This window comes from Pseudopipra pipra, chromosome 2, assembly GCF_036250125.1.
Source record: "Pseudopipra pipra isolate bDixPip1 chromosome 2, bDixPip1.hap1, whole genome shotgun sequence".
Taxonomy (NCBI): domain Eukaryota; kingdom Metazoa; phylum Chordata; class Aves; order Passeriformes; family Pipridae; genus Pseudopipra; species Pseudopipra pipra.
This window is the reverse complement of record NC_087550.1, coordinates 9,463,573-9,485,697: the sequence shown is the minus strand read 5'-3', so window position 1 is coordinate 9,485,697 and position 22,125 is coordinate 9,463,573. Positions and strand designations below refer to the sequence as shown.

The window sequence follows — 22,125 nt, the reverse complement described above, 5'->3', positions numbered from 1 at the left end:
ACATTTTTTATTTTTTTTTCCATGTTGATGGTTACAACACAACAAAGTCCCTCCCATCCTAATTCAGTGTAGGAAAAAAGAGAATATTTCAGCAAGTTACTCGGTTGTAACAAATGTACACAGCAGATGTTGTGCGAATTTTCAAAGAGAAAAAAGAGGTTGTCATGTTTATACAATCACAGTGTCTTGCAAATGACCTGTAGATACATGGGTTCAATTTTAGAAATGGGTATCGATTTTTATATATCTCATTTGTTCTTTATGGAATAATGCAATAATTTTGTTCTACGTTAATTACCTGTGTATTCATCCAGTGTTTTCTATGGTAACAATACAATGTAACAACCATTAGGATTAAAAAAATAGGCAGGAAAGGCTTTTTAAAGTCTTACAATTTGTGAAGAATGTGCAGACTTTGGTATAGTCAAAATCTGAGCTATAATATTTGGAATTCTTTTGTGACAGGAACCACCTCTGACTTGACTGGGAGATTTAAAGGAGTCAGTTAAGAGCAAGGATTCAACACGTAGAACAAGTTGCAATAATCTAGTGCTGAGAGAAGGGTTGAGACTTAAGGAGTGGAGGTGTCATCCCAGGCTCCATCAATGGTGTTTGTTGGTGATCCTCCACGTATAGCAAACATGGGAGTTCGCTGGCTCTGAGAGGTGTCCCACCCAGAAGGAAATTGGGACCTGCTGTGGTCCAGGAGAGCTCAAAGGGTCTTATCTTGGACCGCTGTTTCTAGGGTCGTAAGAGAATTGCCTTTAGTCATAGTAATTTTCCATCCTGGCCACAATTCAGGTTGGTAACTTTCTTTGAAAGTTTGATAAGAAAAATATTAATTCACTCAGGTTATTATTCGGGCAAAAGAAACGCATTTCCAAAGCTGTTTGTTGAACATCAGGAGCTCATTAGACAGCAGCAATTCCGGGAAGCAGAGAGTGGTTCTGAGAAGGTCAAGTGAGGTGAGCCCAGGTGCTGTTTGTCAAGGCCAAGGCCTAATGAGCATTTCTGAGATCAGAGTGCAGCCTGGGCGTGGAGGATGCACCACCACAGTGCCATGCACTTGTGCCATGCTGCCAGTCTTGGCACTCCCCTTGCCTGGGTCTCTTGGAAATAATTAATTTATGGGGCTTTTTGTTTTCTTCAAGGGTAAAAGTGTAGTTCTGTGCAGCAGTTGCACTCGTCATGGATTTTGCTTTATTTGCTGTTACAATGGTTTATCTGAGGACTCTTAGAGGTGGTTGTTCTTCATGCTGTGCTGAACCAGCAAGAAGCCAAAGGAAGGTAATGCTTCATTTATGGAATTTGATTATTTCTTAAAAATATTTCTATTTCTCATGCTGCTGTTCAGAACTTCCACTTAGCTGACCAAAATGTCTTCTGACATGCCAGTTTTAAGAAAATAGCTTTAAAATTCTGCTTATAACTGGTAATCTCTTCTGGTCTTTCTTGGAAGTCTAGTCCTAGCAGCTCATTTGAGGAGACCCTTATATTACATTACACAGGTAGTGTTTTGAAACTGAGAGCAGGAGAACTTTCACATATGCTAGTTAGTGTGATAGGAATTCATTTCATTATGTCAGAAAAATAAAACTTTGAAAAGAATACATTTCAAGAGGCATACTTTTGAATTCACAAATTGATGAATTATTGATTATGCCTATCAATGCAGAAAACAAATTAAAGATAAGGGAAAAGATTGTTTGAAAAGCTATGTTCATGCAAAATGCATTATAATCATAATATAAATACTCAGAGAAAAGCTAAAATATTTTTAAAAGGCAAGACAGTCACACTGCTTCTGATCCATCTATCTGGCAGTTGTTAAGACAGCTGCTACACATGAAAATGCATTTTTGAAATGGTGCGTGGATATTCGACAGGAGAAGAAGCCTTATGTTAAAACACAAAATACCAGAACACGAGCATATGAAATTAATTAAAAGTGAAAAGAAGGTGGTTCTTTCAAAACAGGCATGTGTGCAAACAAAATGTGTTTGCAGCATTCAATCCCCAAAGAATTTGATTATGGAAAAAGGCAGGCTATGAGCATTTGAAAAGTGCACTCTGAAAGTAATTCAAATTCAATGCAGTGTGATGATGCCCTCTTGGGAGTAAAATAATTATAGAAGGGAGACTACACCAGTCCAAAGACAAATCATAACCTATTCTTATCTATTATTTGAAATAAGTTCCTAAAGTTCTATCATCCCCTTTTTTTTTATAATAAAGTATTTTAAGTGAACTATTTTTAATGTAACTGGTATAGCTTCATTTTAATTCTATATTTTTACTAGAAATGTAATTTATAATTAATATATTTAGGCCAAATCCTCCTTATGACAGTCAAAATATGCTTTTAAGTATGTCCATTTGTCTTCAGTTTCTTTCTAAGCAGTCTCAAATAAATGGATTTGAAATCTTGTGAAAAAGAAAATACTTTTAGTTTGTGTTTATTTAATTTAATTCTATTTAAGTGGAAGCCACTAGAGCATATGACAGTTTTAAGGGTGTGAATTTTATAAGTGTGTACTCATCTGTCTGACACAGACACACATCAAATTATTATGCATAAAATCCATCTCAGCTAATTAGCAGTCTCAACATGTCTCCTGAAGTATAAATGAATTATTAAATATTGGCCCAGGACTGATGAGGAATGACTGAAGTGAAAGAATTACTTCTTTAGCCACTATAGATGAGGATCACAAAAAAAGTAAGCTAATTCTACATTATATAAAAAAAAAATATAAAATGTATATATGAGTTTGATTTGCTTGACTTCTAGCTGAACTCCCCATAAGAAGCATTCTACGTCTGTTCCTTCGACAATTCTCTCAAAAGGAAGCGATGGTTTGACATAGAAATAAAATTGCAGAATTCTGAGCTAATCCTGTAGCAAAGTAATTTTTACAAATTTCCTCATTATAAAATGAAATTTTCATAAAGTTCATATGCTTTTTCAGGTACAAAAAGTCATAATTTGACCCCTGTTACTTTTCTTGCCCAGTTTTGGGAGGAAAAAATGTAAAACCTTTTAGTTTTGGATTTTGGCTTTATGGTTGTGCTGTGCAAGGCTGACCTCCATATTTCATGCTTATTTGGCCACAGAAGCATATTTTTCTCAAAAAAATGCTGAACTCTGATATAAAATGACTATTTTATTAAATATATGAAATGAAGGGCCAGACCATAGCAATGAAACAAAGTCAGAACAAATTGTGACTTTACACTTGAAGCCTGGTATCATCACCAGGGGTCATTGATATGGCCCAATTCATCTCAAAATCATAGAATCATAAAATCAGCCAGGTTGCAAAAAGACCTCTGAGATCATCAAGTCCAACCCTTGGTCCAACAGTGCCGTGGTTACCGGACCACAGCACTGATGTCACATCCAATCTCATCTTAAAAACGTTCAGGGACAGTGAATCCACCACTTCCCTGGGCAGCCCATTCCAATGTCTGATTAGTCTCTCTGTAAAAAATTTCTTCCTAATATCTAACATAAACCTCCCTTGGCAGGTTCTCTCTTGTCCTACTGCTGGTTGCCTGGGAGAAGAGACCAACCCCCACCTGGCTCCCCCCTCCTGTCAGGGAGTTGTAGAGAGTGATGAGGTCTCCCCTGAGCCTCCTCTTCTCCAGGCTGAACAGCCCCAGCTCCCTCAGCCTCTCCTCACAGCACTTGTGCTCCAGTCCCTTCCCCAGCCTTGTTGCTCTTCTCTGGACCTGCTCCAGGACCTCAATGTCCTTCCTGAACTGAGGGGCCCAAAACTGGACACAGCACTCCACGTGTGGCCTCACCAGTGCTGAGTACAGGGGCAGAATCACTTCCCTGGACCTGTTGGCCACACTGTTCCTGATCCAGGTCAGGATCCATTGGCCTTCTTGGCCACCTGGGCACACTGCTGGCTCCTGTTCAGCTTCCTGTCAATCCCAACTCCCAGCTCCCTTCCTGTCTAGCTGCTCTCCAGCCACTCTGTTCCCAGCCTGTAGTGCTGCAGGGGGTTGTTGTGGCCAAAGGGCAGGACCCGGCACTTGGCCTGGTTGAAACTCATCCCCTTGGAATCAGCCCAACTCTCCAACCTATCCAGGTCCCTCTGCAGAACCCTCCTGCCTTCCAGCAGATCAACACTCCCCCCCAACTTGGTGTCATCTGTAAATTTGCTAATGTTGGACTCGATCCCCTCATCCAGACCATCAGTAAAGACATTAAACAGGACTGGGCCCAACACTGATCCCTGGGGGACACCACTGGTGACCGAATCCCAACTGGATGCAGCCCCATTCCCCACCACTCTCTGGGCCTGACCATCAGCCAGTTCTTAACCCAGCACAGAGTGTTCCTGTCCAAACCATGGGCTGCAGCTTTTCCAAGAGAATGCTGTGGGAGACGGTGTCAAAAAATGTGCGCTGTCTTTGAAGTGACACCACCCTGTGCCTTTGCCTGTTCGAGTAGCTGATCAAAAATCTTTTTGTCACTATCTATTTTGTGAAACAATCGATCTGAACCCCTCAAGAGTGTGATCTTTATTGAAGAAATTGTTTCACCAACAGTAAAGGGGTTTGTAAATGAGTTTCAAATGGATGTTTGTCTAGGGCAAAGAGTTCACCCTGTAAAATGTATCCATGCTGAAAAATGCATTGCATAAGAGAAAGATGTGTTAGGAGGAGTAGTTTCAGCGCTTCATCACTTCAGATAAAGACTATATATTTTAAGATAACGACTGCTGGTGTAAGTGGCCTTGCATGTTTAGTAGAGTATCCTTGTTCTTAGTAGATTCACTTGATACTTCATATTGATCTGGTCATTTTATTCATACCTTCTTTAGTCTGCATCCTTGTCCTGTTTATAGGTACTGGTTTTACATATTATCAGCTTTAAGAGGAAGCACTGGAAAAATCACAGCTCCGGTAAAGTAGTTCTTAATTTGTTGTGCACTTTAAGAAATTCAAAGCCACGAATTTTTTTTAACTAATTTCTTATGTGTATATTTGTTCTATGGGAAAAAGCCAGAATGCTACAGATATTGGAATGAAAATAATTTAGGAATGTTGCTGAGGAAGAAAATACAATTTTATTTTCATGCCAAAGTGAAAATTAAAACCGATGGAATTAATTGTCAAACGAATCCTTTTTTTATGTAGTTGTTCCTTGGAAAAAGAACAACTTTTAGTGTATTGTAACTTCTGACTAGGCTGATGGCATTGGATACTATTTTCTTTGGACCTTTGAAGTCCTCTTGCTTTGACATCATCTGGCTTTTATGCTGATAGAAAAATATATTGCATTCAGATGCTCATTTCATTTTTAAATGCACATAACTTTATTTCCTCTCTTCGGACTGTTTGCTCTCTGTACAAGCATGGGGTTTATGCATTTTTTTCCTACTGTGGAGTTAAGATTCATCTTTACAGTTTCATTTTGTGGATAACATCTACAGCCTTTAGAAAGCATTTATTATTAATGCTGTGCTTGGAATGAAATTAAAGCAGTCCTTTACCCTCAAGATCCATATGTACCCTTATACTCTTTATTATATGCCAGTCTCTAAAAAAAAAAACCCAAAAAACCAAACAACCAAAAAACCCCACACTCTCAAAAAATATCAAAGGAGGCAAAACTCTCCACTTTCCCACTCTTTAATGCAAAAACTGAAATAAAAATCAATAAAATATCCCAAAATTATTTTCCTGTTCAGTTTTATCAGGAGACGTGACTTTATTTATTTATTATTACTTATTTCTGTTGAAACTGTCTTGTCAACAATATGTGAACTGTGTTGTTCTTGTTGTGGATCAGCTGAGGATAATAGGAAATGATCTTGAACTTGAGACTTGCAGAGAATTTTCGTCTATTTAATATGGAGATACTAAAAGTTTAGGGGGGTGTTGATATAAATCATAACATTAAATTTTCATCTTGATTTTAAAAAAATTGTATTTAATATTTTAACAACTCTTTAAAGCTATATTAGGTCTCTAAAGAATAATGTAGTAGATTTAAGTCACTCTTATTTCTGATCAGTTCTGTCATAATCTATGTGAATCAGTAACAGTCATCTAATACCACTTAACCAGCTAAGCTGTTAGTTAAAAACATTATCTGAAAAAAAAATGCAGTATAGCTGTCAAAACAATCTTGCTGCTGATCTTAACTTTGTAGAGTAGAACTTTTTAGATTATTTGATACTTTTTGGTCCTTCTTCTCATTTTCTTTTCCAATAAGTCTAGAAAGAAAATTTAGTTTTATCTCTTAGTTTTATGTCTTAGTTAAGTTAAAGACTTTCAGTGCATTATTTCAGGTTATTGATTCCAGCAAACATTTAGTTATCTTTTATTTAACTGTTAATGATAATTAATAAATATGCTGTCATATCAAGGTGGAAATTGATTTAAAACATCAAATATTCATCTAAATTTCAGGGTGCTTGTTTGTTTGTTTATTTGATTTTTACTTTTTTTATCCTAGTAACACAAGTTTGATTACCTGGATTCTAATATGTCCAGCTGGCAGAAGATTATAATTTTCCCCTTATTTTCACATTTTCACCCAGACACCCCTATGTATTTTGTATGAGCAGTTTCAATGAATTGCTGTGTCCTGGTTCTGTGTGGTGTTTAGCTGCCTGCTGAGTTGAATCAGCACAGTCCTTTCCTTTGATTTTTCTACCCTTAAGTGACAAACTGAACACTGTGCCACTGAGGAGCTTTAACTGCTACTGCCATCCCACCAGCCTGTTTTGTCATCCTCTGACCTCGTGTCTGGAGACAAGATATGGGAGCACAGCAAAGGAATTTTTTCTGCAATACAACAGCAGAGTTGCTCGTGGAGCGGAGTCAAGTATTTTGTCAGTCCTGGGCAAATTTATAGCCAATTACTGAGTCCAGCAGCACCATATAGAGATTGATACAGTGCAGTGCTTAGGGTTGTGTTGTCCACAATTGAACAAAATAGAACAGAGTGTCTGCTTTGGCCTGTGGAAATCCTTAACATACACACTTCGAGATCTGTACGGAAGATGACTACAGACAGATCCACTTTGGTGTCTGTGGTATATCATTCACATGAAATGCTTATTAGAAGAAAGTAATAAAATGGGCAAGAAAAAAATAAAAAAGAAGTCATAGGTAGTCCCATTATGGTAGACAGGGCATGTTTTCACATTTTTCTTCTGAGGAATCACCTTGAATACTTTATCTTAGTGAGCTGAGGTGAAGTGTTTGCAGGGCACTGGGGCAGCATGTGTTTGAACAGCAGAGACGAAATGCGTAGCATTCTGTGCATGGTCCATTCAAAAATAATTTGGCTTTTGACCATTTTAGTTGTATGGGCTTGCGGGTCGTGGTTTTTCTTGTTGTTGTTGTTTTTTGGGTGTTTTTTGACCTTTGAAAATAAATTCTCCACCTTTAGAATTTGTTTAGAGACAGATGGTAAAGTGATGACAAGGAAATCGTATCTTTCTCTCCCACAACCAGAAAAACATTGTCGTATTTGGGAACTTCAGGACAAAATGTAATTTTCTTGTGGCTTTTAAGGTATGACTGATTTCTCTGTAGTCGGTGTAAACACCAGAAGGCAAAAAAAAATAAATCTTCTTTCTGAATTCTCTTAGTTTCTGATGACAGAGGGATTATAAAATATAAATACAACCTCTATTTAAATTGTAAAGTTTATGAGTCAAGAACAGCAATAATAATATATTACCGGGACTAGATAATAGTTAGTGTTACATTAGGTTTTTTTGGTTGGTTGGTTTGTTTTTAGTTAAATATTAGGAAGGAAAATTCTGTAAAATCTAGGATAGAATCTTATTTCTTTATACATTCTCATTTTGGGAATTTGAACACTTTATTTTCTAGCTTATGCAAGAACAGCAGTTGGCAACTGTATTTCTATCTAGTTCTTGTTATTGGAAAGAATGCATAAATGAGAAAGATTAAAAACTTGATTTCAAATCAATATTTGTCAATGAATTTAAAAAAATTGAAAAAAAAAAACCACCAAAGAAACAAAAAAACCCCAACAAATAAAATCATCATTACACCACCATCAACCTACTATCCTGAGTTTACTTTTAGTAGGGAACTAAACCAACCACTCCCCTGGAGCTATCCAGTCACTTAACTTACTGATCTCTCTGCATTTGGGTCCAGTGAAAACAAGACCCTCAGCAAGCCATAATCATGTGGAAAAGGGGAAAAAATGTGCTCATTAGTTTATCTTTGGCTTTCTTCAGCAGCCCCTGCCTCTGTCTGCAACCACCACTGAATTGGTGAGGCTGGACTCAGTTCAGATCAGTCAGGTGAAAGTGTGCTTCCCTGAGAATTTGTTAATGACACCAGGAAAAAGAAATCTACAGTAAAAGAAAATAATTAAGAAAAAGAAAGATACCTGAAATACTAAAAAAAACCAAGTAACAACAACAATAAAAATTCGGTATATATTTTCAGAACTTATTCTATGATAATTTTATACAACAGCCACGCTAAAAATGGATGGAGTTATCTTGTGGCTCATGGATATATCCCATTGGAAATAATGTAGTGAATATGAATAGGTTTATGTGCCAGAGCAGCACAACTCCTATCTTCACTGGGAATTTATGATACAGCTGTTAAGCCTCAGACTCCTTGCAAATTTCCCTGTGAATAAAGGATTAGTTTTTGTGCTGTAAATTATTTCATCCCAGTACAAGCAACACTTTATTCAGTGATTTTGTTTGCGTGGCCCTGCACAAAAGATTAAAAAATGTTACAGTGCAATCTTCCTGGGAAATTTGCATGTCTTCTCAGCCAGCTGTAAAGTTCCTGGGAGCAGAGCAGTGACTGGAGAGGTGACACCCCAAAAGCAAAAGAGGTTCTGTGATTAATTGGTTTGTCTCAGAGTAACTGTTTCAGTCCTGGACAAGAGATCAGTTTGCTGCAAGGAAGAAGTTACTCTTTCCAACTAGTGCTTAATGTGACCTGACGTTCAGACCATCTGTCTTAGGAGTAGAACTCCATTAGAGCAGATTTTAAAGGTACTGAGTTGTGGGGGTTTTTTCAGGGATGAAAAAAACCTGCAAAGTTTCGATCTCTTAAGGGCTAATTTTCAGATGCTCTGAAATCTTTGTTCTTTTGACTTTGGTGGAGCTGTAAGGATGTGTATCAGTTCAGGATCTTGTTCTCTTCCCCGTCTGTATTTCGACCAAGTCAAGTGAGAAATGAATCCTTGCTGAAGAGGCGACCAATTTTGCTCCTCTCTTGATTTGGATAAGATCTGCCACTTTGAAGAATTTATTAGATTTCCAGTGTCCTTTGGTTCTCTTTTTATGTATGGCAAACAAGGCTTCATTTCACCTCTGATCCTTTTTTTTTTTTTTTAATTTTTATTTTTATAGAGAATCTCTGCACGTATTACTCGATGAAATTTAACTTGAATGAATGTTTTCTAGACAGTGTTGTCTGTTGTTACACCACTGTTTGAAAGCAGAAAAATCCTCATCCAACCTCCAATTTGGGAAAGAGGAAATAGCATCTAAAGAATCAGATCAAGCAAGAAACCCTGCTTGACATCAAATTATTCCTGATTGTCTAAGAGTCTTATAAAAAGATTTTCCACACTGCAAAATATATTGGCAATTAAGGATAATGTTGTGGGTCAAAATCAAAACATAAACTAACCTCTACTGTTCAGGAAGGAAAATTATAGACAGTATGTTTAAATACAAAATAATCTGCTTTTTAAGGGGAGTAGATGGTAAATGCTTACATAGTCCTCCAGAAAACAAAACAAACAAACAAAATGATTGCAGAACTTTCTTTTGGCAGCATTTGTTTAAACTTAGTTCAGTTGCTTAAATTATCTGGACAAATTGCCCCCAGGTCTCTCATACAGCACAGGACACCTGTGTTTGAGCCATAGAACCACTCCCAGAATCACTCACTAATTAGCTCCTGGTTCCTTATTGTTGTTATTATTATTATTATTATTATTATTGGTTTTCATTATAAACTTTTTAATGTTGTAAGTCGTTGAATGAGGAGAGAACCTTCTTTTAATTCTCTGCAGTTTAATTTCCAGAATATTAAATAATGTTTTGTGCATTTTTAATGGATGCTGCTTTTTAACATGTCATTCTAAGGTTCACTTTTATGTAGTCCTAGCATTAATTTAAAAGAGGTTTTGATGTGTTTGCATTTCTCAGAAAACAAGGCTATAGACTAAGCTATTTGGATAAAGGCAAGCACACAATGGAAGATGGTAGTATCAGGACAGAAAGGCACACCAAACACTCCATCAAAATTGAATGAGCTGATAATATTGCTCCCTGTAATGGGGATGACTTATTCATTCACAAAAGAGGGATCAGTCCAAAGATTTGTTCTTCTGCTGTCAGACAGCAGTTCCTCAATATCTCTGTGAAGATACAGCTTTTCAAAAAGTCATACTCCACCTTACAAATTTTGAGTTTTGTGGGCAATTTTCGCGCTCCTAAATGATGTTGTTCATCCATTAAATGACAGTGTGAAAACCAAACTATTGTTTTTTTCAAGTGATAGGTAGGCTGAGTAATATTTTCCTATCACTAATACTTTTGATGTCCCAGAAAACATCATAAAGGTACTTGGCAGTTAAGACATGTGAGAAGAGTCTATTTACATGAGGAGTTATACATCACCTGAATTAACTGTAGTGGAGCAGGAGCAATAAACAGAAAGTAGATAGCTGACTGTCAGAGCACTTTCTCAACACATAAAAATCAGACTACTGAAAAGGGAGGTACATGAATTATAGTTGCTTGATGACCTGTAATTGGGTTTGGACAAATATTTTGAAGGCAGTCATATTTTAAATACCAAGTACTGTTTGTCTCCTAGAAGAGAGATTCTACTGCAATCCAGCTGTTCTTTTCTGAAAGCTTTGTAATATGCTACCCCCCTTTACAGGTAATATATTCTTTATCACACTAAATCTGCTTTTCAGTTCCACAAAACATAATTTATATGAAACTTTGTGCTTTTTTTCCCCAAAAGCATTTTTCTGTGAGGTATCATTCTACTTCTTCTAACAACTGTCATTTGTTTCTCATGTAAAATTTAAATATTCTTCAACTTTTCCTTTTATATTATATTGAAATATTGATGGAATAGCATTCACTGGAAGGCTGATATTTCTTCTTGCAATAATTTTAAGTTTTCATGTTAAATAAGAACTTACCGTTTCTTTTCCTTGTGTTTCTTTTATTTTCAGAAGTGAGAAGTAAGACTTAAGTCTTGTTTGAAGCAATGATTTTCTGTAAATGCATCATAAATTTTCTACTTTGTTTAAAAATAAATCAGGTAGTACCGACTGCTTCATTGGGTGTGAAGAAATGCATGTGTTATTATATTTGCCTCCATGTGAGGGACAGCATGTATGTTCATCAGCAACAGGAGTTTTGGGTCCTCTCTGTGTCCTGTTATCCTCTGTTTTGTTGATTCTTCATTCATCATGTGCAGTCAAATAACAAGGGAAGTTAATTAACCAACTATCTGTAGAGAGTAATTATAACAATGAACAGCAATCAAGTAGAAAGGTATATTTTTTTATTCTTTAATTACTGCTTTGTGCCACTTACCGTTCCACTACTAAACGTTTTTATTTTCTATTTTAAGTACAAGTGTAATGTTTCTGCCGAAAATGCTTTCAGATTTCCTTGTGTAGCTGTTACTGTCTCCCTATCTCTTTCCTGGCTGAACTGGGAGATTCCAGGAAGATGTTTCACTCTAGAGTTCTTCCTACAAAAGCCTTTACTCTGAATAGTACCAGGTCCAGAAGCTTCAATTTTCAAGTGTCTCTTGCAGATATCTTTTTTTTATTATTATTTTGGATTGAATTGGCTTGGTTTTGTTTTTATTTCTTTCATATGCTGGAATATTTTCAGATTATATCAGAGTAAATTCTCTGATAAATTACCAATTCTGCTTATTGAAATGAGAACTATTTTAGTAGCAAGCATAATAGATTCCACATGCAGAATGGAAAAGTGGGGAGAATAAACTATTGTCTCTGGCACCTTCAAATATAATTCCAAAGGTTCACATGCAACTCTGGAGAAGTATGTAGGAGCAGCAGGTTGTATGAACATCAGTCTCAGGAAGCCACTGAGACAGACAGCCAACAAAGAGCATAAACCCAAGGGAGTGTCAGAAAGTATTCATCCCTTGATGATTTATATTTCAAAAATGAATATTCTGTCTGTGCTTGGCATCTTTAGTAAATTTAGTGCAAGTAGCCCATGAACATGAGCATGCAAGGCTTTTATATTTGTACACAAATGCTTAGGAAAATGTGTCTTTTTTTTTTTCTTAATAATATGACTTTATGCATTTCACAAAGTAGAGAAAAAGGTTCTTCACATTTCTTTAAAATGCCTTTGATTTTAATGTTGTAGCATTAATAAAAACTAGTAATGCTTCTTTTTTAGAGGAATAATAGAGAAACCTACACAAACCTTTCTGCCTGTGGCTCGCTTCTGATCTTACTGGCTTTTGGATTTATGACGAGGACCATTTCTTAGCCTTGTATTTTATTTTCATAAACTTATACTTTGCTCTTGGTTCTTAAGTTATTTTAAAATAATACACCCTTATCATCAAACCCATACATATCAATACTTCCTCTGTCACCTTGCCCTTAAAAGCACCAGTGCCAAGGATGTGCAGTCACAAACTGAATGACTTTCTTCTGGCTTCAGCACCTCAGGTCCTTGTAGGGTGTAGTTACAACTGTTCTCTGAAAAATTATTTGGAGAAACCCATAGCCATGATTTCATAGGAATTATCCTCAAAGGAAATCTTCCTGAGCTTTATTGTTGTTTATGAAATAGATTGTGTTCCTAGCTGAGGGAATCATTACAAGGAGAAATATTATTTGGGCATGAGGGGCAGAGGCTTCTCTCCCATCTGTTCCACCTGTCTGGCAAAGGGTGGAAGATGTTTCTCATAAAGCTCCTATTGATTACATTTTTTTCCTCTGGACCAAAGGGGTTGTTAGCCTGATAGCAGTTCCATGGTCTGATTTTTAGAGTTTATATCTCCTCTTCACACCACCAGCCTTACAGTCTTTACCCTCACACCCGTGCACGCCCCTCAAGTCCCGAGGCTGGCATGAGAAAATCCATCCTCTCACTGAAGCAGATCAACTTTCAAATAAAAAACCATCTCAGATGGCAAGAGCAGTAAAGTCCATCTGCTTCCTCAGCCTGTAGAAAGGCCATGAGGATGGGAAGGAAATATTTTTCTACTGCTCTGTCAACTGCTACAAGGGAGGCAAGTCTTGGAGAAGCTGATGCATTTGATGCAGGGTCAGTTCCAAGCTCAGGCTTTGAAGTTCTCCAGAAGCCACCACTGCTTGATGGAAGAGCCTGAAACAACTCAGCTTGAGAAGAAATCAACCTTAACAACTTTTCAACATAAGTAGAAAAAAAAAAAGATAAATACTATTGAGAGTGCTCCCAGGAATGCTCTCAATTATTTCAGAAATAGAAAGGAATGATAACACTAATTCAGCTTCTGCTTTTCAAAGGCAGTTCGAAATTATGCTGCTACTTAAGGAATTTGGAGAATGTATTTATTAGGTAATTTGAAAAGTAAACATAATGCTAAGTGTTAAACAGGGGGAAGGCTTTATCAACAACTCCGAAACTGAGGCAATATGTATAAGTTTTGCCTGGGTAATTAAGAACCATTATTTTTTGCCATTATGGAAAAGTAAATTTAAGTCAGTGAATGCAGTGAATTTAAAATTGTGTCTCTGACAAAGCAAATGAGTCAGTCTTTGTAGCCTAACACTAGGCTTTAGATTGTTACAATACTACACAGAGAGTCCAGCTGTGTGGAAGCTTTTGGTGAATACATTTTCTTTGAATTGTAATCCTGTATCAACTCTCAGTAAACTGTAAGAAGAGTAGATTCAATCATCAATTATTTGGGGGGGGGGGGGGGAAATGCCCTTTATTGGTTGTCTGCGGATCATTATTTTGTCAAAATGAGCAGACATGAAGGAAAAGGGGGTAATTTCGATGCCAGCGTTCCAGTAGTGCTGCAGTCGGCCTTGCTGTGCATGGGAGTGAGCTGGAGAGGTTCATATGAAAAGCAAATTACTGTGCTTTTCTGCAGTCTTCATTAGGGATGTACTTCACCAGAAGAAGAAAAAAGACAACAAGCGGGAATGGTACCAGCTCTGCAGCCTGAATTGGTATTCTGCTGTGCACGGGGTTTTTTTACTCCCTGGCAGCAAGATGGCTTGTTTTTTCCAATTTCTGATGGTAAAGGGTCAGGAAACAGTATTAACTAAGGCAGGCAATTAGAAAGAATTAAATGGAAAACTTTTCTCTGCCTTGCAGAAGTCAGCATTGAAACCATCTTATATTGCATAAGAGGGATTTATCATTTCACTCTTAAGTGATTTCCTCCTCTCCCCCACCCCCACAGTGATAAACCCCAAATGCCACATGCACAAGGGATATTATTTGATTCTCAAAGTTGTTGTTTTTTATTAAGGTAGGAAAAATAGTTCTTCAAGCACATATTGAGAATTTCCAGGTGTTTATTTCATACGTGCAATAAGCCTTGCTCTAGCCCTTGTAGCTTTTAAGGGAGTGGATTTAGATATACAAGGAATAATGAAACATATTTTTTTCTGAGCTCTGTGTTATCCAACAAGTCAGTGCTCTGATGAGTATTTTGGGAAGTAAGTATGATAGTGGATACAGCAAAACAGAAGCACTGGCTTTCTCATTACTCTACTTTTTCTTTTCAGTCCTTGGAAAATATACCTGAAAGTACTTGATGTGACAGACTTTCAAGATTCCAGGGTCCCAGATCCTCCTTAATGATTTTGTAGAAGAACTCTAGGAAGTTTAATCATTTAATTTTTTAGCAAATGTCACTATTTTGTTTTCCTCTGTTAGGTGTAAATGGCACAAGTGATACACACTGACTTTTTCAAACTTTTCTGTTCTTGCATAGTGAATGACAAGGTTATTAAGAAGTATTGCATTAATGCCAGTGGGACCTTTTGAATTCTTTATGTTAAAGGTTGTACTCCGGTGCAAATTTCACCTTTACAAATTACAATATTTTGATTTCTCTATTTTCTAGGAAGATAGTTTTATAGAAATTACTGGTTTTCACTTATTTGCCATGTTTCCATTCATGGGTCATGAAGGAAGGAAGGGTATTTTTTACCTCTTCCATGTATTAGGATTTAGATTTAGTGTATGCTGAGGTACACAAATAGTAACCACATCAGCTCTTCTAAGGTTCAGTCTTGATATAACTGATACAGCCTATTTTTTAACTGAGTACTCTCTATACCTGTATTAATGATTTTATTTACACCCACCACACACACATGCCCTGAAGACACATTTTGAAAAAATAAAATATAAAATTAAGGAAGGAATACTTTTGGAAGAAGTGTGTTGGAAGAGGAAATCCTATCAGTCTTAGATTTTCAAGAACATAAAACTATAACGAACCTATAAAAAGCTACATAAGAATTTGATAGTTTGTGCTATCAAATATAATCTTTTTCTGTAACCAGGGATACTAGAATTGTGTGGTATTCCCCTTAATGCATTTGGGGGGTATTCACTATGGGCAAAAAGTACATAATTAATAATGTACATTTGTTGTTATTTTACACTCGAACATATTGTTACTGTTTTGTTCAGAAGAGTTCTCAAAACATTTGCTCCCCTACTGAACTTTGGAAATGAAAATTTCCGTTTGTGAGATTTAAATCAAATTTTTGAACAGGATTTAAGGGAGGAATTTTCTTACCATGGTTGAAAAACAAAATCAAGTTTTCAACTGAATACTTACTTTGAAAAAAATAACCTATTTACTTTAGATTATAGGGATACTTTCTATGTAGAAGCCTGTTGCTGTAAAAACCTTTATGTGCTTTCAAAACTTATACCTTTTAATTACTGAAGATCCTGTTTCCTCATTAGTTTTCTTATATAATTAAACAGAACTTGAAGAGATGGCTTTATCAAAACTTGGTCAAGGAAACATTTTGTATATAACACTGTGTAAAATGATATGTGCATTCTTTAGAAAAAAAGATAAGTGTTTTACCAGCTTCTCTTTTAGTGCTTTTGGTCACAGATTGGTCTTAAAAACGAGATACTGTTTTACTGGCTTGTCTCTTTATAAATATGTTGCTATTAAAAATTCAACTTGCAGTGCACAGCACTGCTCTGATATTGTAGTTATATTATGTGGAAAAATTACTGCAAATTTTGTCGTGTACTAATGTTGAAAAGGTTAATTCCCTCCTTTCTCCAGATTTCCTTTTCTTTCTTCTCTGAACCATGGATATGTACCAGTCTTCATCTATTTAGCCTAAATATGTAGTGATCATTGTATTACCTTTTTATTTCTTAAAGCCATTTTTTTTTAGAATTTTCTGGTTTAATTATATTTCAGAACATTTTATTAACTGTAAATATTTAAATATCCTCCTGCTTTTTAATCTAATGGTTTAAAATTAGACAGAGTTTTGAATTTAGGAAACTAAAAAGCATGGCTGTCAGTTTAGTGGCAGCAGTTTATTTGCCTTTAATTTGATAGCCTTTTGTGATGATAAAAGCAAATCAAATTTTCCCTCATACATATCATTTATGGTACGTCTATGCATATGTGTATGATATTGAACATATGATGAATCTCCATATGACCTTTTTTTTTGATTTTTTTTTCTTTTCTGTTGCTTTGTCACATGAAAATACAGCTTTACTTCACTGTTTCTTTTCCCTACCTATTATTCTCCCTTGTTCAGTGAGGTTACTTTATACTTCAAAAATATTGAAGTATTTAGTGTCCTTAAACTCTAAATTCAAGCAGAAGTACTTGTTTTTGTAAGTCATTACACAAAATTAATCTACAGGGTGGTTTTAGAGGTAATTCATTATTATTCATTAAATATTTTGCTATGCTTTGAGAGGAGGACTTGTAAAATTCAAACCCAACTAATAGTTTCTTACTCTGCACTTTCTTTATGAGTTTTTCTAAAGATAGCACCTCTTACCTAAGAACTAAATACTATATTTTAGTGTAGTTATAGTGGTATAACAAAAAAAACTTCATCAGGCTTTGTATCTCTTTTATACTTTCTTTAAGACCTGGTTATTTGCAGGACTATTTTTTATATTAGGGTTGTAAGATTTATAAACCAAAAAAAAAAAAAATCTTGGGAGTGAATGAAAGGACATTCAACTGAAAATGAGTCACTTTTTGTGGGAGAAAAGAGGAAATAGATTTTTGTTTTAAAGACAGTAAGTCTCCTTTGAAAAATGGAAACCACTAGCTTCTACTGTAAGTTTGCACATTATGTTTTAATATATGTTTTCTTCCTAGAATGTTGTTAAGGAAGAAGCTTTTAGCTTTGGGGTTTTTATTGTGCCTTTGTTTTAAACTGTATTACAGAAGTCTAATTTTTTGAGTATTGTTTGAGTATCTTGCACTGGTTTGTAGAGATGTTTCTATGTCTTAAGGTAGAAAAAATAACTTCTCTGGACACAAGACAAGCACAGACATTGGGCTGTTCTTTAGAAAACAGTCTTGAACTTGGAAACTACTGATAAAACATCTTCTGTTTTATCACCAAATGTAACCTCCAATGGATTCTATATAAATACAGCTTTTCAAGTAGCCAATGTCTCCTTCTGGATAAGGTCTGCTGCCCAACCTCCCAGCAGATCTGATTGCTACCACTGGAAATGTGACTTGTTTACTTGCTATTTGTAGTTTATACTTTATACTCCCATTCAGTGTTATTTACTAAGGAGATCCTGAGCACCTTACAGGCATAAATATATAAAGATAGATAAATAGAGGAATTAATTAATGCTAAATTCCTTTATCTATGGTTTCCACCTGTTAAAATTAGAACCGAGTGGTAAAATAAATTCAGCAGAGTCCTTCTAGAGTATTACATCATGTAATAAAACTATGATATTTGTTACAACTTGCAAATAACAATTGATTTCCTTTTTAGTATCACATATTAAGGAATTTTCTATTATATTTCATTCATTAATAAGCCATTTGACACGTTTATAATAAGAGTCTTCATCCTTTCACTGTATGTTACCCTCACCGTGCTTAAACAAGCCACCTCTAAATAGGAAAAGCACTACGAGTTTCAGAAGAGAATGCTGAACCTAAATTTGCTCCATTTCCCTCTCTGTCTCCTGAGACCCTTGAGGACTGTTCTCAGATGCTTAAGCCATTTTTCTTTTACTGTTTTGCCCTATTTAAGAAAATAAATCACCTTGTACAGTCTATACAGGCGTGTCATTTAAACTTGGGATTATATTTTTCACATCCAACATTTTAGAATTTAATAGAATTATCTACCGAGTGCTTTCCTGAGAAAATTAAATTCTGGGAAGGCTTCCAATTCTCATCACCTTTTACTTGTGGTGGCTACCACTATTGAGAAGAAAGATAACATTACTAATTTTGTGCCAGCCTTGGCAAGCTTCCATTGGTTCTAATGTAGTCATGAGATTCTTGTGGATACATAAGCTGTTTTTCACTTCACTTTGTAGTCTTTTCCTCTTCATCCTCTTCTCTTCTTCCCTTTTTTCCCCTTTTTTTTCTTTTTCTTTTCCTTCTGGCTTTTCTCTTTCCTTCATTCTCTCTTCCATTCCTCCATTTCCTTCTTCCCTTCCTTGCTTCCACCTTTCTCTCATTTTTCTCATTTTTATTCTTCCATGTTTTTTCTGTCTTTCTAATTCTGTCTCATTCTCTGTTTTTGTTTTACAGTAGGCTGGGGATTTATAATCTGCTGTGAATCTTTGGGTACAATGGGTTTTGGTTGGCTGCACGCTCCTTTGGGTGCTCAGGAGTTATATGAAATTCTGGACTACCAAAGAAATTCAGTCATACGTGAAAGGCCACTCTGTGTTTTGCCTTTTACACTTGAGAACACAGAAGAAGTTTATATATTTTTTTATTTTAATAGTATTTCTTTTAATGTGAACTTGAATTGAGAAGGAACTGGCAAATTCAAACTCTGTTTTTCTCCCTTCTATTTTAGCACACCTTTATGTAAGGCAAATGCAAATTATAGCTATTATGATCTTCAAGCTATGCTTTTCTGGTGACTTTGTACATTAAACAGTTTCATTCAAAACTGCCACAGAAAAATCCCTGCACACTAAAATTCACAAAATTTAAACAAACACATTTCCCCATTATGGAAATAAATTATTTCCAGATTACTTTATCTAAAGATGTGAAAATACTGGAGATTAGATATGTTTTCTCTGGCAATCTAACTCTATGATGCAAGTTTTCATTCATGAGGTTCAGAATTGGATAAAATTAGTAAAATAAGTACTTTTCCCGCTGCATAGTCAGTACAAACAACACTTTCCTCTTCAGGCATTCTGGTTTTCCAGAAGTTTTAATACTTGCGAGTTTATTTTAATTCCTTCTGCCTGTATTCTCCACCAATATTTGTTACTAGTGGGAAACAAAATACAGCAATGCCTTCCTCATATGCACTGGTTTTGTCATCAAAATTGTAAATAGTATCACACACTGTGGAAGATACTGTTGGTATTTTGGTAGAGAAATTGGTCTTGTAATGAACTCATAGAATTTCTGCAGTACCCCTAAATTTTGAATTCATACTTTTAATTTCCAAATATTGTAACTGGAACATAAAGAATTCTTTTTGAATTAATACTTTTAATTTCAGAATATTGTAACTGGAACATATAGAACTAAATATTGTAGCAAATGTTTAGTCTGCCTCTTCTCCAGCATATTCTGTGTCTTCCACATCTTCTACATGAGACTGAGGTCTAAACAGGGAGATGAAAAAATGTCTTGGCCAATAAAATATCTTTTTTTGTGACTTGAGAGCTCTCAGAGACATATGCATTGTTTCAAACATATACAGACTTCTAGGAAAACCTAATTGGAAAAAAGCATTATTACAAAAGAAAATCTAATAGGTTTTGGAAAAAGCTTCCCTGTGATATCTACTGCAGACAAGATAATGCATCATGTTGTTTTAGAGAATTTGGGAAATTTTTTTTAAGTTTATGATTCAAAAATAGCCACATTTTGACACAGTGTCCTTGCTGATCTATTTTCTTCTCTTTTTAAAATCGGTTCAGTTAATTGGAAATAAACGCACTATATTACTTTGATACAGAAACTGTACCTTTAGGGAACTTCTCAGAGGCGTAGTCTGTGGATAGAGGTCGATGTCTTCTTCCAAAAACACATCTGGGCCATTAAGGTGATAAAGAAGCTGAAACACGAAAGATTAAAATTACCCTAAAATGAAAGTAAAAATTCACTGTAGTTTTATCTAGTGTACCGAGAAAGGAAGGAAGAAATTTAGTGCTTCTGGATGAATGTGATTGCACTTTATCTCCTGCTGGTCATAAAGACAGATTTCAACAGATAATTATCATGTAGTAGGAATGTAAAATGAGCTTTTCGAGCTGTGTTTGAACAGGTAGGAGACTAGTTAACATAGAAGTGACAAGTGAGTGGATTGCAGTTAGCTTGAAACTCCTAAAGCAAATGAATTTAAGTCTCTTTAAATTTTCTCAAATATGCTCGAGCGTGGGGTTCAACCACTTAATAATAGTAATAATGTTTATAGTATTAGTATCCTAAGAAGAATAAGGTAAATTAAACTTCTTTTTTCCCCCCAGGACATATCTTTCTCTCTTCCAAGTAGCTTTATTTTGGTGCTACAGTGACTGTATACTTGTACTGAGTGAAGTAAGCTCTGTCTCCTTAGAGTTGTCAGCTCTTCACCTTATCTTACCAGAGAGCTTCTGTTTCACTCTTCAAACTTGCCATCATATCCAGCACTCTCTTAATATTTAGAGATGTCTTCATACATCACCAAAAGTTTTGCCCCAAGTGGATCACAGGTCTACAATGCTATATGGAGGTGACAAAAAAAGCCAAACAAAACAACATAATAATATAGACAAACAGTGTCTTTTTGAGTTCCTCTTTTTTGTCAGGTGGAATACAGATCTGTGAAAATGAAATATAAATTATTTTCTAAACCTTCACTGTGCAAGGAACATCCTGGAGATAATCTCACAAATAAAGGTGATTCATGTATGTTTTTGTTAAACCCTTAGGAAAAACCATTGCACAGGCATCCTTCTAGAAGGAAAAGTGCAGCACTGCTTAATGAGACTTTTGAATACAGACACAGCATTAAAATAAAACAGAAAGACTGTTAGCATTCCTTATTTTACTTCAGAGGCAGAATATTGTTACATTTTAAGCCATCATCAAATGCACATTTGCTGCTTGGCAGCTGGAGATATCAGATTGTGTGGAGTCAGTGAGGTGCATTTGGGAATGATTTGTCTGAATGTAGCAGTCGACTTCACAGCCAAGGGGAGTTTGTGGATGGAGAAAAGAGGGAACTGGGGGACTGGACCAGTATCCTGGCAAGCAGGCAGGCTGTTTTGTCTCAACATCATGCCACAGGAACGACTGCAAGGCAGGAGGAGAAAACTAGGAATGGACTGGGGCTAACAGGGAATCCTAGATCAGGAGTTTGGAGAAGGAAGAAGCAAATGCGATGATAAAATTCATGCCCCACCAGAAGGTTGTGCAGAAAGAGCTAGTGAAGAGCTGGTTACTGTGACTGGAAGTTCAAAAATATTCCATTTACACTATTTCTTTGGATATTCATAATAACAAGTGAAATGATTAACATTCCAGAATCAAATTACAGTGCTCGTTTGTGGAACTAAATTGTGTCATATAATTGTGGTTTTGTCTAGTGTTTGCACAGGTTTCTGAACCAGAGTAAAGTGGATAGAAAAGGTCTATAGTCCTGGTCAGTAAAGCAGATAAAACCCTTTTCATCTATTGTTTAGCTCATTCTCTTGAAATCTGATCTACTTTCTCCTAAAGAGTCCACTGGGGTTTTCAGTAATTCAGTAATTTGTCGAGTTTCTTCACTTTGGGGGGGTGTATAAAACCTTTTCTCGAGGACAGTTATGGGAAAATGTTTCCAATTCAGTGTTCTCAGTCACAGTCAGGCATAGTTATCTGAAATAATGTTCAGCCTCTAGCCCATTC

At 35.9% G+C, this 22,125-nt stretch overlaps 1 protein-coding gene across 3 annotated transcripts in view; it reads left to right on the top strand.

The window, feature by feature from the left end:
* Positions 1–22,125, top strand: part of CADM2 (cell adhesion molecule 2) — a 610,491-nt gene that overhangs the window by 202,350 nt on the left and 386,016 nt on the right. The gene's annotated exons all lie outside the window — the stretch shown is intronic.